Source organism: Littorina saxatilis, linkage group LG17, assembly GCF_037325665.1.
Source record: "Littorina saxatilis isolate snail1 linkage group LG17, US_GU_Lsax_2.0, whole genome shotgun sequence".
Taxonomy (NCBI): domain Eukaryota; kingdom Metazoa; phylum Mollusca; class Gastropoda; order Littorinimorpha; family Littorinidae; genus Littorina; species Littorina saxatilis.
The window spans coordinates 45371510-45382155 of NC_090261.1; the positions used below are offsets into that span (position 1 = coordinate 45371510).

Genomic DNA, 10646 nt, shown 5'->3' on the forward strand with positions numbered 1-10646 from the left:
TCAATTGACAATAATCGTACATCTCTACACAAGGGTCAATGCAACAAATAGTGCTCAGCAGTCTCCCTTGGGTAACCGCACTCACATTTGGGGCATTCCTTGAGGTGCCGCTGACATAAATCAAAATTCAAATCACTCATACCAATACGCAGTCTGCAATTATGGACTTTTTCAAATCTATCTCCAAAATAATAATGACATGGTACTTTAAAATCAACGTTGATTGCAGTAAAGTAATTGACTGACAATTAGGGTTGTATGTGGGGTGCCTAAAATTTGAACTTTTCTTATTCCCGAATATTTTGTGTGGGCGCAGAAGCACGGGGCAAATGGTATTGTTTTTTTTTCTGGAGGGGGATCAGACAATATAAAACCAATTAGAGGCCGAGTTGCCTGACAGAAAGGCCAATTCTAGCCCCAGTCCATACCGGTTACATGTAATTAGCTATGCACACATTTGAGATCGATACCCAACCTTACTGAGCATCAGTTCTTTGCGTTATTTTAATTTTCTTGTTTTTCTTTAAAATAAAAAAGGGAATGGTTTTATTGATGTCATTTTATTATGTCATTATCTAGTCAGCATAAATGACTTTTGTGGATACAGGAGAAAGTGTTAAAATGTGAAGATTTCAAGTGTGGTTTGTGGTCATCTGCTCAGTTGACCACTTAAAATGTTGTTTCATTTGATGATACGTTTTGTTTGGTGTTCCCGCTTGAATGTGACAGTAAGTTGTACAATGTTACTCTGTGTGTGTGTGTGTGTGTGTGTGTGTTGTGTGTGTGTGTGTGTGTGTGTGTGATGTGTGGTGTGTGTGTGTGTGTGTGTGCGTGCGTGAGTGTGTTTGTGTGTGTTGGTGTGTGTGTGTGTTTGGTAACCGGCTTTGTACAGCGGGACCACCTTATTTTGTCATGTATTTTTATTCATTCTGGAGCTTTATTAAATAAACTGCCCATTTCAATCACAACTCTGGTCTGGTCTTATTGTCAGTGTTGCATAAATGATTGTATGTGAGCTTGTGAACATACAAAGAAAAAAGAAAGAAACATTCTGTGTCGAAATATCTTGACTAAAAATCAGGCGGAAGACTACACCTGTTGCATTTCCTATTATGCTCAGGCAATTATAACTGAGGGCGGAAGCGACAATGATTCGTTTTCCCCCCAGATAACATTAATTTGTAGAGACGGAAAAGGAACACGCACATTCTGGAACTGATTTGTGTAAATAACTGAGAGGGTGTTTTGTCTGTTTTGTGAAACGGTCCTCACACATTTGCAAAGTTCCACAGTTAGGCAGCTGAATTAAAGCATTACATAATGCATAGTGTAAACTCTAGGCCTACTTCAAGGTCTTATTACTTCAAGATGCATACACGTGCTGTTGTATCTGTTAGTGCTTGCCGGACACCAGTGCTGATTAAAATGGCTTAGATTGTTACTAATTTGAAACTACAGTATGTCCTTTTACGCGTTGTGGCAACTGAATTTTGTTGGTACCGATGATTTATACAAAGACTTTTATCACAGGTTTCTTCCATATCAAACATTTATACTTACCTTCAAGTTCGAGTTTACCTTTACTTTCACGAGGAGAGTCTGTGTGTGTGTGTGTGTGTGTGTGTGTGTGTGTGTGTGTGTGCGCGTGCGTGTGTGCACGCTTAAATATTCTTGATTTTTGAACATAAGCAGTTTATCTGTCATGGAGTTGTGTGTGTTTTCATGTCTGCGTGTTCTTTTCCCCCTCTCGGCAGTCCGGCTTCAGTCATTTTATTCCTCCCCTCAAAGCAGACAGCAGCATTGTGTTAATGTTCAGAACTTTGCCAGGTTTTTTGTTTGTTTGTTGTGCTTCTTTAATTTAGGTTTGTTGTTTGTTTAAAACACTCAAACATACGCACACATCCACACGCACACTTTTACTTTTTAAGTTATAATAAGTATTGCATTCAGCCACGGTTTTTTTTTCTCAGTTGATATTCTGATTTTTGCCATTTTTTTGTGTGTAATTTGTTTTTGTTGTGCTTGTTTGATGTAGGTTTGGTGTTGTTTGTCGTTGTTTGTTTAACACACACTCAAACACACACTAACCAGACACACACACACACCACCACCACCACCACCACCACAAGAATAGGTTTACACTCACTTTTTCCTCCACGTTTTAATTTTGGCAATATCATTAACCCAGGATTGCAAAGCAGGGATCATTTGTCAATTTCATAACAACGTACATACAATTTCAGCTGGTCACTTCAATAAAATGTGCATCATCACAGGTTTCTGCTGGAATGACAGTGTCTTATCTGTCAACACAAAATACACACACACAAAATGAGTGTGATGCTGTATGCCTCCTAACAGATCCTAACTTCACCCTCCAAACCTCCCTGCAGATGTATGTTCTGTGCACAAAAATAACCTTTTAAAATATACAAAATGCAGACGACATTTCTACATTTGTAGTTGTGCTGCAGACCTGTTTACCCCCATAAGTGTTTTGGAGTAATGCTCAGCCCCAAAATAGTAATCCTGGCACAAAAATAGTAATCCTGGTACAAAAATAGTAATCATCCAGCATTCGTCGCCAATTACAACGCACATGACAACTGTGTCTGCGAAACGCAATCATGCACATATATCCATCATTCACAAACAAAACACATCAGTCAGTTTTTGTAGTCATCATAATGTCAAAGAAGATTACATCAAAAGCACATGCATCACTGATTCTTTTTCTTTTGCTCGTAGTAGGCCTTTTTCAGTGTGTCAAGCGCTTCTCTACTGTACTTGCGCTTGCTGAAGGTACTGAACTTGTCAAATTCAGGTGCACGGAGCCCCTGGGGCTTTTAGTCATACCTCAGGCAGCTATCTATTAGAAGAACTACCAAGTTTCATTGACTTGCACCCAAAGAGTCAAGAACTGCGATTTTTTTACGAATCAATTTCGTACTCGGACCCGGCTGGTCTTGACCTATTTTTGGATCTAAATTTAGATCAGGTAGATCACCACATCATGCACAAAAAGACACGTCACTAGCAAACTATGTCAGACATCATCATGAGTTTGTATAAAACAAAATGGAGGCCGGAATCACTCAGTTGAATCGAACTCCGACCAAACACCACGTAATAACTAGGTTAATTTATGCACTCGCGTGAACAAGAAACTGTCGAGCTTCACAGATGTCGTCGTTGGGTAGTTTTACTACCATAGGAGGATTTTTGAACTGTAAATGCACTCAGCTGCAACAAAAACGCAAAACGAAGGCTGTAAGCTGCACTGTGCCTTTAAGTAGCTCAACACAATGATCGCAGCCCAGGGTGCTAACACAGTTTGGAAGGTCAAGGTTTTATAGTATGCTTCACTAACGGGATCTTATAAAAAAAGCTAAAACATTTACCACTGAAGAAAAACCATCTCTGAACAATTCAAAATTGTCACACTACTAGTTTTACATTTTAAGGATCTTGCCTAGTGCACATCTTTTTATTATGAAACATTTGTATTGTAAACAAAAGAAAACACAATGTCTTGTGATCTGTAAATGTTCTTAATACAGGGAACTTTATACATTGTTCAAGTGAAGTACTGTACAGCCTATTTAGCTTGTTCATTTTCTCCCTATAATCTGCTACAATTCAATAAACTGCTGTAAACTTGTGCCCTTAAAGTAGATTTATGTCCTTCTGTGTGGGCACCTTCTTCTTCTTCTTCCTCTTCAGTGTTCAGTGTTTGCATTTGGATGTGTGCTCTCTGGCCAAGTCTTGTTGCACAGGGGTACGGGTGGCAAGAAAAGGCCACCCTCTCAGAACGTGTTGCAGAGTCTGTTCTTCCTACCCTAGCCACAGTCGCACGCTGTAGGTGCAAAACCTATCCTTTTGATGTGTACCTTCAGACAGCAGTGTTCTGTGCAAAGGCGAAAGATGGCTGTCTGTTCTGCGTGAGTAAGATGGGGCTATGGTCTTGAATGAGCTGGTAGCTGTCTGTCTTTAAAAAAAAAAAAAAATAGACATCAAAGAAGCTGCAGCACCAGCCAAGTGTTGACTGTTTTCTTTATGCGTAACCTGGTCCTGGCAGTAGCTGTTGTCCATCTGTAAACAAGCAAGATCATTATTATAATATATTGATGGTGTATTTGTTTTACCCAAAAGACGATTAAAATAACATTTAATTTTTGTTTTAGTTATGTGGCATACATGCAGTGGAACGATCATATCTTGTGATATCTTCCCTCTGAGAAAAAAACTACTATTCAAAATGTACTTTTACATACTTTTTTGTTAACTTAGGCTTTTGAAGATCCACATCCAATCCTGCCACAATGTAGGCACAATCATAGGCTAAAATTGTCAGGGTTATTTACCATCGAACTGTCCTCAACATTCTATGCTGACACACACACATGCACACACACACTGGCACAGACACATAACTTGACTTCACTTAGGAAGGTTATGTGATGCTTAAATCATTTGTCTTGCCACTAGTTCATCACAAGTAACCACTGTGTTTATTGCTGGTATGTGCTTAAATGGAGGGATAGTCTTATCCCATGGTAAAACATTTTTTTTTTTAAAAAGCCTGGCAGGTGATGTGAGATGTGAGCCAAACTGTGTTCACGAAAAGCAGCCGGCCTTTAATAACACAAAGCTGCCTCTGTACACAATTCTGCTTTTACACATGCTATCCCTTAACTTGGATTCATACCAAAAATCAAGCCTGGTTTCATAGGAAACAGTCAGAATGTTGATTCAGCATTTAGAATGATAATCTTATTTCATGTACACGCCTTGGCAAATCTGACAATTAAGTAAGCAGAAGTTTTCTTCACGGGACGGATTTGCTCATTTTATTATGTAGCAATGCACTTCACTTGGTCACATACACCCCCCCCCCCCCCTCTGTGCACAGTGATAGTTTTAAACAAGGAATTCTGTAAACACAGGGGTGGTCAAATACACCCCCCCCCCTTCCCTCTGTGCACAGTGATAGTTTTAAACAAGGAATTCTGTAAACACAGGGGTGGTCAAATACACCCCCCCCCCTTCCCTCTGTGCACAGTGATAGTTTTAAACAAGGAATTCTGTAAACACAGGGGTGGTCAAATACACCCCCCCCCCCCCCCCCCCTTCCCTCTGTGCACAGTGATAGTTTTAAACAAGGAATTCTGTAAACACAGGGGTGGTCAAATACACCCCCCCTTCCCTCTGTGCACAGTGATAGTTTCAAACAAGGAATTCTGTAAACACAGGGGTGGTCAAATACACCCCCCCCCCTTCCCTCTGTGCACAGTGATAGTTTTAAACAAGGAATTCTGTAAACACAGGGGTGGTCAAATACACCCCCCCCCCCCTTTCCCTCTGTGCACAGTGATAGTTTTAAACAAGGAATTCTGTAAACACAGGGGTGGTCAAATACACCCCCCCCCCTTCCCTCTGTGCACAGTGATAGTTTTAAACAAGGAATTCTGCTGTAAACACAGGGGTGGTCAAATCCACCCCCCCCCCCCCCTTCTCTCTGTGCACAGTGATAGTTTTAAACAAGGAATTCTGTAAACACAGGGGTGGTCAAATACACCCCCCCCCTTCCCTCTGTGAACAGTGATAGTTTTAAACAAGGAATTCTGTAAACACAGGGGTGGTCAAATACACCCCCCCCCCTTCCCTCTGTGCACAGTGATAGTTTTAAACAAGGAATTCTGTAAACACAGGGGTGGTCAAATACACCCCCCCTTCTTCCCTCTGTGCACAATGATAGTTTTAAACAAGGAATTCTGTAAACACAGGGGTGGTCAAATACACCCCCCCTTCCCTCTGTGCACAGTGATAGTTTTAAACAAGGAATTCTGTAAACACAGGGGTGGTCAAATACACCCCCCCCCCCCCCCTTCCCTCTGTGCATAGTGATAGTTTTAAACAAGGAATTCTGTAAACGCAGGGGTGGTCAAATACACCCCCCCCTTCCCTCTGTGCACAGTGATAGTTTTAAACAAGGAATTCTGTAAACACAGGGGTGGGACTCTCTTGTGATGAAAAAGGAGGAAATCCCTTTTTTTCCAGGGGGTTCGGGGGCATGTTACCCCGAATTTTGGTTAAATGGTACATTAAAATCTGTGCAATCTGACAAAAAAGACATTCTCCACACTCCCCAACCTCCCCCCCCCCCCCCCCCCCTCCCCCCCCCCCCCCCCCCCTCAAAATTACTATTAGTTATCAGGAGTTTTCAGTCAGCACAATTTAACTCTCAAGCCTCCAGTGTTCTGTTTCATCTCCACGTCACTCCAAATCATTCAGTCAACAAGTCATAGATATTGTAATGAAATGTGACGCGGAAAAATAGATTACTCCAGCAGAATTCGTAAGTTGTGTCCGCGGAAATCCGCGGAAAAGTCCCACCCCTGAAACAGCACTGCATGGGGCCTTTTCCAGAAATAAATTCATCAAAAAATGTCAACTCACAACAGCAAGAGTCAGTGTGTCGATTGTTCATATGTGACAAAGTTGAGGGATGAGCTTATCCTATCTTAAAGCCTGGCCAGAACTGAGACGGTGACGAGAAGTAGTGTGCCTATAATGACACAATGCTTTCTTCGTAACCAATTAGATTCAACATCTCAGATCTGGTCAGGCCTATACAAATGCCATCTCTCAACTTGGTCCATACAAAAATCATGAACCTGGCTTAATTCTGTACAGAGTGGGAATTTGTTTTTCTCTTTTTCGAAATCCAAAATAAGCAAAATCAGGTCTTAAAATCAATCAATCAATATGAGGTTTATATCGCGCGTATTCCGTGGGTACAGTTCTAAGAGCAGGGATTTATTTTATCTTTTTATTTTATGCAATTTATATCGTGCACATATTCAAGGCGCAGGGATTTATTTATGCCGTGTGAGATGGATTTTTTTTTACACAATACATCACGCATTCACATCGGCCAGAAGATCGCAGCCATTTCAGCGCATATCCTACTTTTCACGGCCTATTATTCCAAGTCACACGGGTATTTTGGTGGACATTTTTATCTATGCCTATACAATTTTGCCAGGAAAGACCCTTTTGTCAATCGTGAGATCTTTAACGTGCACACCCCAATGTAGTGTACATGAAGGGACCTCGGTTTTTCGTCTCATCCGAAAGACTAGCACTTGAACCCACCACCTAGGTTAGGGAAGGTGGGAGAAAATTGCTAACGCCCTGACCCAGGGTCGAACTCGCAACCTCTCGCTTCCGAGCGCAATTGCGTTACCACTCGGCCACCCAGTCCAAGTCCAAATGGAGCAAGTCTTAAAATGGGAGTGAATTTACAGATGTTATGAACAAGAAGTCTGCGAAAACAGGGTCATTAATAGGAAGGAGTCTTAGATTGGGGTGTCTTAAAAGGGGCAGGGGTGGAGGCCACTGTAATGACCATGAAATAATCAAAATAATACTATCAGTCATCTTATTCTCTACCAAATTTCTAGAGGTCAAGACAATGATACAGATTATTTACTTGTGTCACTGTTAGTGTCATTCTATGAATAACAGACCGATAGAAAGAGAGCTCTGTGTCTTGTACCTGGGTTCGTGCTCAGTTGCTTGAAAATTGACTTGTCAGAGGTTCTTCTTCAGCCTTACACCAGCCTACAGCGGTAGCTTCTACTTCACCAAACTTTGTTCTGAAACAAAACAAATAAAACACATCTTCAGGGTCAAGCATATGTATCAAATCATGATCACACAATTAAACCTTCTTCTTTGGTCAGTACTATTGAAGATTTGTTAATTGTTTCTTGTTCACAAAAGCACTAATCAAAAAATTGCTCCAGGGGCTTGCAACGCAGTACAATATATTACCTTACTGGGAGAATGCAAGTTTCCAGTACAAAGGACTTAACATTTCTTACATACTGCTTGACTAAAATCTTTACAAACATTGACTATATTCTATACAAGAAACACTTAACAAGGGTAAAAGGAGAAACAGAATCCGTTAGTCGCCTCTTACGACATGCTGGGGGGCATCGGGTAAATTCTTCCCCCTAACCCGCGGGGGGTTGTACAAGATAATGAAATAGAGTGAATTTTGAAGTGCATTCATAATTAAAGCCCAATCATGTGGTTTAACCTACCTAGTCTTGAAAAGCCTGTCCGAGGAAACAGATCAAGCACCCTTCCGCAGACCTTCCTGACGGAAGAGTCTTGGTTGTAACCGCTCACTTTCTAAAGTAGTCCATAAGCAGTTCCATGTGCCTATGTTATCACTGTAACCAGCTCCTTTGTGTACCTGTGATCTGGATGAGCTGCAACACATAAAACTTTCATATGAACACTATGTCAAGTATACCAGTTAGCATCCATCAAACACTGACTGACTGAGGAGCATCACAAGATCTGTTCTAAGGAGGTAACAACTATTGTCACAAAGTGTTTATGATACAGCTGCAGGCACATGGCACTGAGTGGTCAATTGGTGAGGGGGGGGGGGGGGGGGCAGAAGTTCTGCTCAGTCTTGTCTGCTGATACTACACTTTGTGGTGGTGTAAGGCAGGGAATCACACCCCAACCACTGGCCCCGCCCACCTGGTGTCGAGTGCCTGTGGATACATCAGTCCCAGTCATGGCTGGCCCCCGGTTGACAACTGCCATGTACGTCATGTACGGGTACATTTACTTTGCAGTACAGATTAGTTTTCAATAGCAATGACATCATGGACGCACACCTGCCCAACGCAGACAAGGACAGCAAAATCAGGGACCAAACGTGATAAAGAGTAACTAATCGTCACAAACATCAAAATGCTTTGCATTTCTTGACCAGATAACAATCATTTCTGGGCAATTGAAGATTATTATTCCACCTACAGGCTATCACCCCCATGGCTGTTACTTGTAACACATTTCATTTCTTAAAATATGTTTTGTAAAGTAATACTGTAGTTAATAGATTTCTCTGAAAGGCACATTCCTTCTCATGAAAACAATTTGGCTCACCGTCTAAGATCTGGTCAGGCTTTAAAATGGGATAAGACATGATCTCTTAACTTGTTCACATACCCACAATGAACGGTCTGGTTGCTCTCTGCGCCAAGTGCGATTGTGTTATGAATAAATGCTGTAAAAGCTACAACTGTACTAGCTCATTTAAAAAAAAAATCACAAAATGTCACTTCACCACAGCAAGCAAACAGTGTGTTTATTTCTGGTATAGAACAGACACACACATACACACACACATACACCAAAGCAACACAAAAGCCCAAAACATGCCTACCATCTAAATGAGGAATCCAGTTCCAACTGTCTTCTGCCAATATAACACTGCCAGAGACACCATGGTGTAGAAAGTCAGTTTAAAGAGAGACTACCTGAAAGAAAAATGATACAATAATAATAAAACACCCAGTGCAATAGACATACTTGCTCGTTAAAGGCTTACTTTACCATGTAAAAACATTTTGCTTCACAGTCTCAGATCTTGTCAGGCTTTTACTTGGGATAAGATCATCCCTCTACTTGGACGAATAGCAACATAGATCAGCTTGAATGCTCTCTGTGCAGAGTGGTTTTTGTTTGTTTGTTAAAGAATTAGTTTTGTTAACAACACTGGTACCTTTTTGTGAAAATATTTCATCACACATTTTAACTCACCACAGCAAGCAGTCACTGAATATATAATTTTTTGTATGTGGCCAAGATGAGGGATTCCAGAGCATAATATAACATTGATTTCTTCATGCCATCTGATTTGCAGTTGAATTCACAGGGCGAGAAAAATTCTAGACTGTCCTCAACATTCTATGCTGACTGTAAATTGTAAATATAATACATCCACCCTAGCTAACTGGTACACTAATCACTTGCTCTGGCTTACTTCTTTTTCCAACATAATAAATCTGTTATTTGTACTTTAGCCTTTTGTGGTAAAATATTCTCATTACCACCAGTTGCACTCACAAGCTATTGCACTAGTGTATTTTGGAAATGATCAAAGGACTTACTTGTGTTCTACAACAGCACCATGTCAGTGTTGCGGGAAGAATGAGGCAGGGCTTGGTAATAACTGAGACCTGCAAGTAAACAGAACATATTTAGAATCCCAGCATGTGTTATAATTTGTGTATATTTATATTATAAGGTCTTACATTGCAATAACAAACACACACACACACATGCACACACTCATTCAATGTGCTCTATGTGCTAAGAATAAGAGTGATTGTTTAATGAATTAACGCTGAAGAAGCTACTAGTTGCTTAAACACATTCATAGCAAAATGTCACTTGATCACCACATCAAGCACACTGTATCTTCATTTCTGGTTGTATACATTGTATGCAAGTGGAGGGATGATCTTATTCCATGTAAAATCCTAGCTCAGCTGATCTCTCTCAACTTGGATTCATACCAAAAATCAGGAGCCTGGGTGTTTCTGTTCAGTGGGCATTTCCCTATTTGTTTTATTTGAATGCATTTCTTAAAAAGAACACTTCCTCTGCATAGCCGTCAGGATGTTGGTTCCACCTTTAGGAATGTGTCTTAGTGGACGGACAATCTTATTCCATGTACATGTTCCATTCCTTCGTGCATTATGTGATTCTACTGTATTTTAGTCATAAACAATGACCTTCATTCTAATAAGAAGAGACTATTACCTTTCACC

General features: G+C 40.7%; 1 long non-coding RNA gene across 2 annotated transcripts in view; it reads right to left on the minus strand.

Annotated features, from left to right (window-relative positions):
* Positions 1-2666: 2666 nt before the first annotated feature.
* Positions 2667-10646, minus strand: part of LOC138953212 (uncharacterized) — an 8255-nt gene continuing 275 nt past the window's right edge. The window contains exons 1-6 of one of the 2 annotated variants that reach the window (XR_011451515.1): positions 10639-10646; positions 9984-10052; positions 9257-9350; positions 8115-8285; positions 7562-7661; positions 2667-4092 (exon numbers count right to left, since the gene is read on the minus strand). The exon at positions 10639-10646 is cut by the window's right edge and continues 275 nt beyond it. This is a non-coding gene — a long non-coding RNA (uncharacterized lncRNA). Of the gene's footprint in view, positions 4093-7561; positions 7662-8114; positions 8286-9256; positions 9351-9983 lie in introns of both variants that reach the window. The other variant, XR_011451514.1, reaches the window with a different exon arrangement.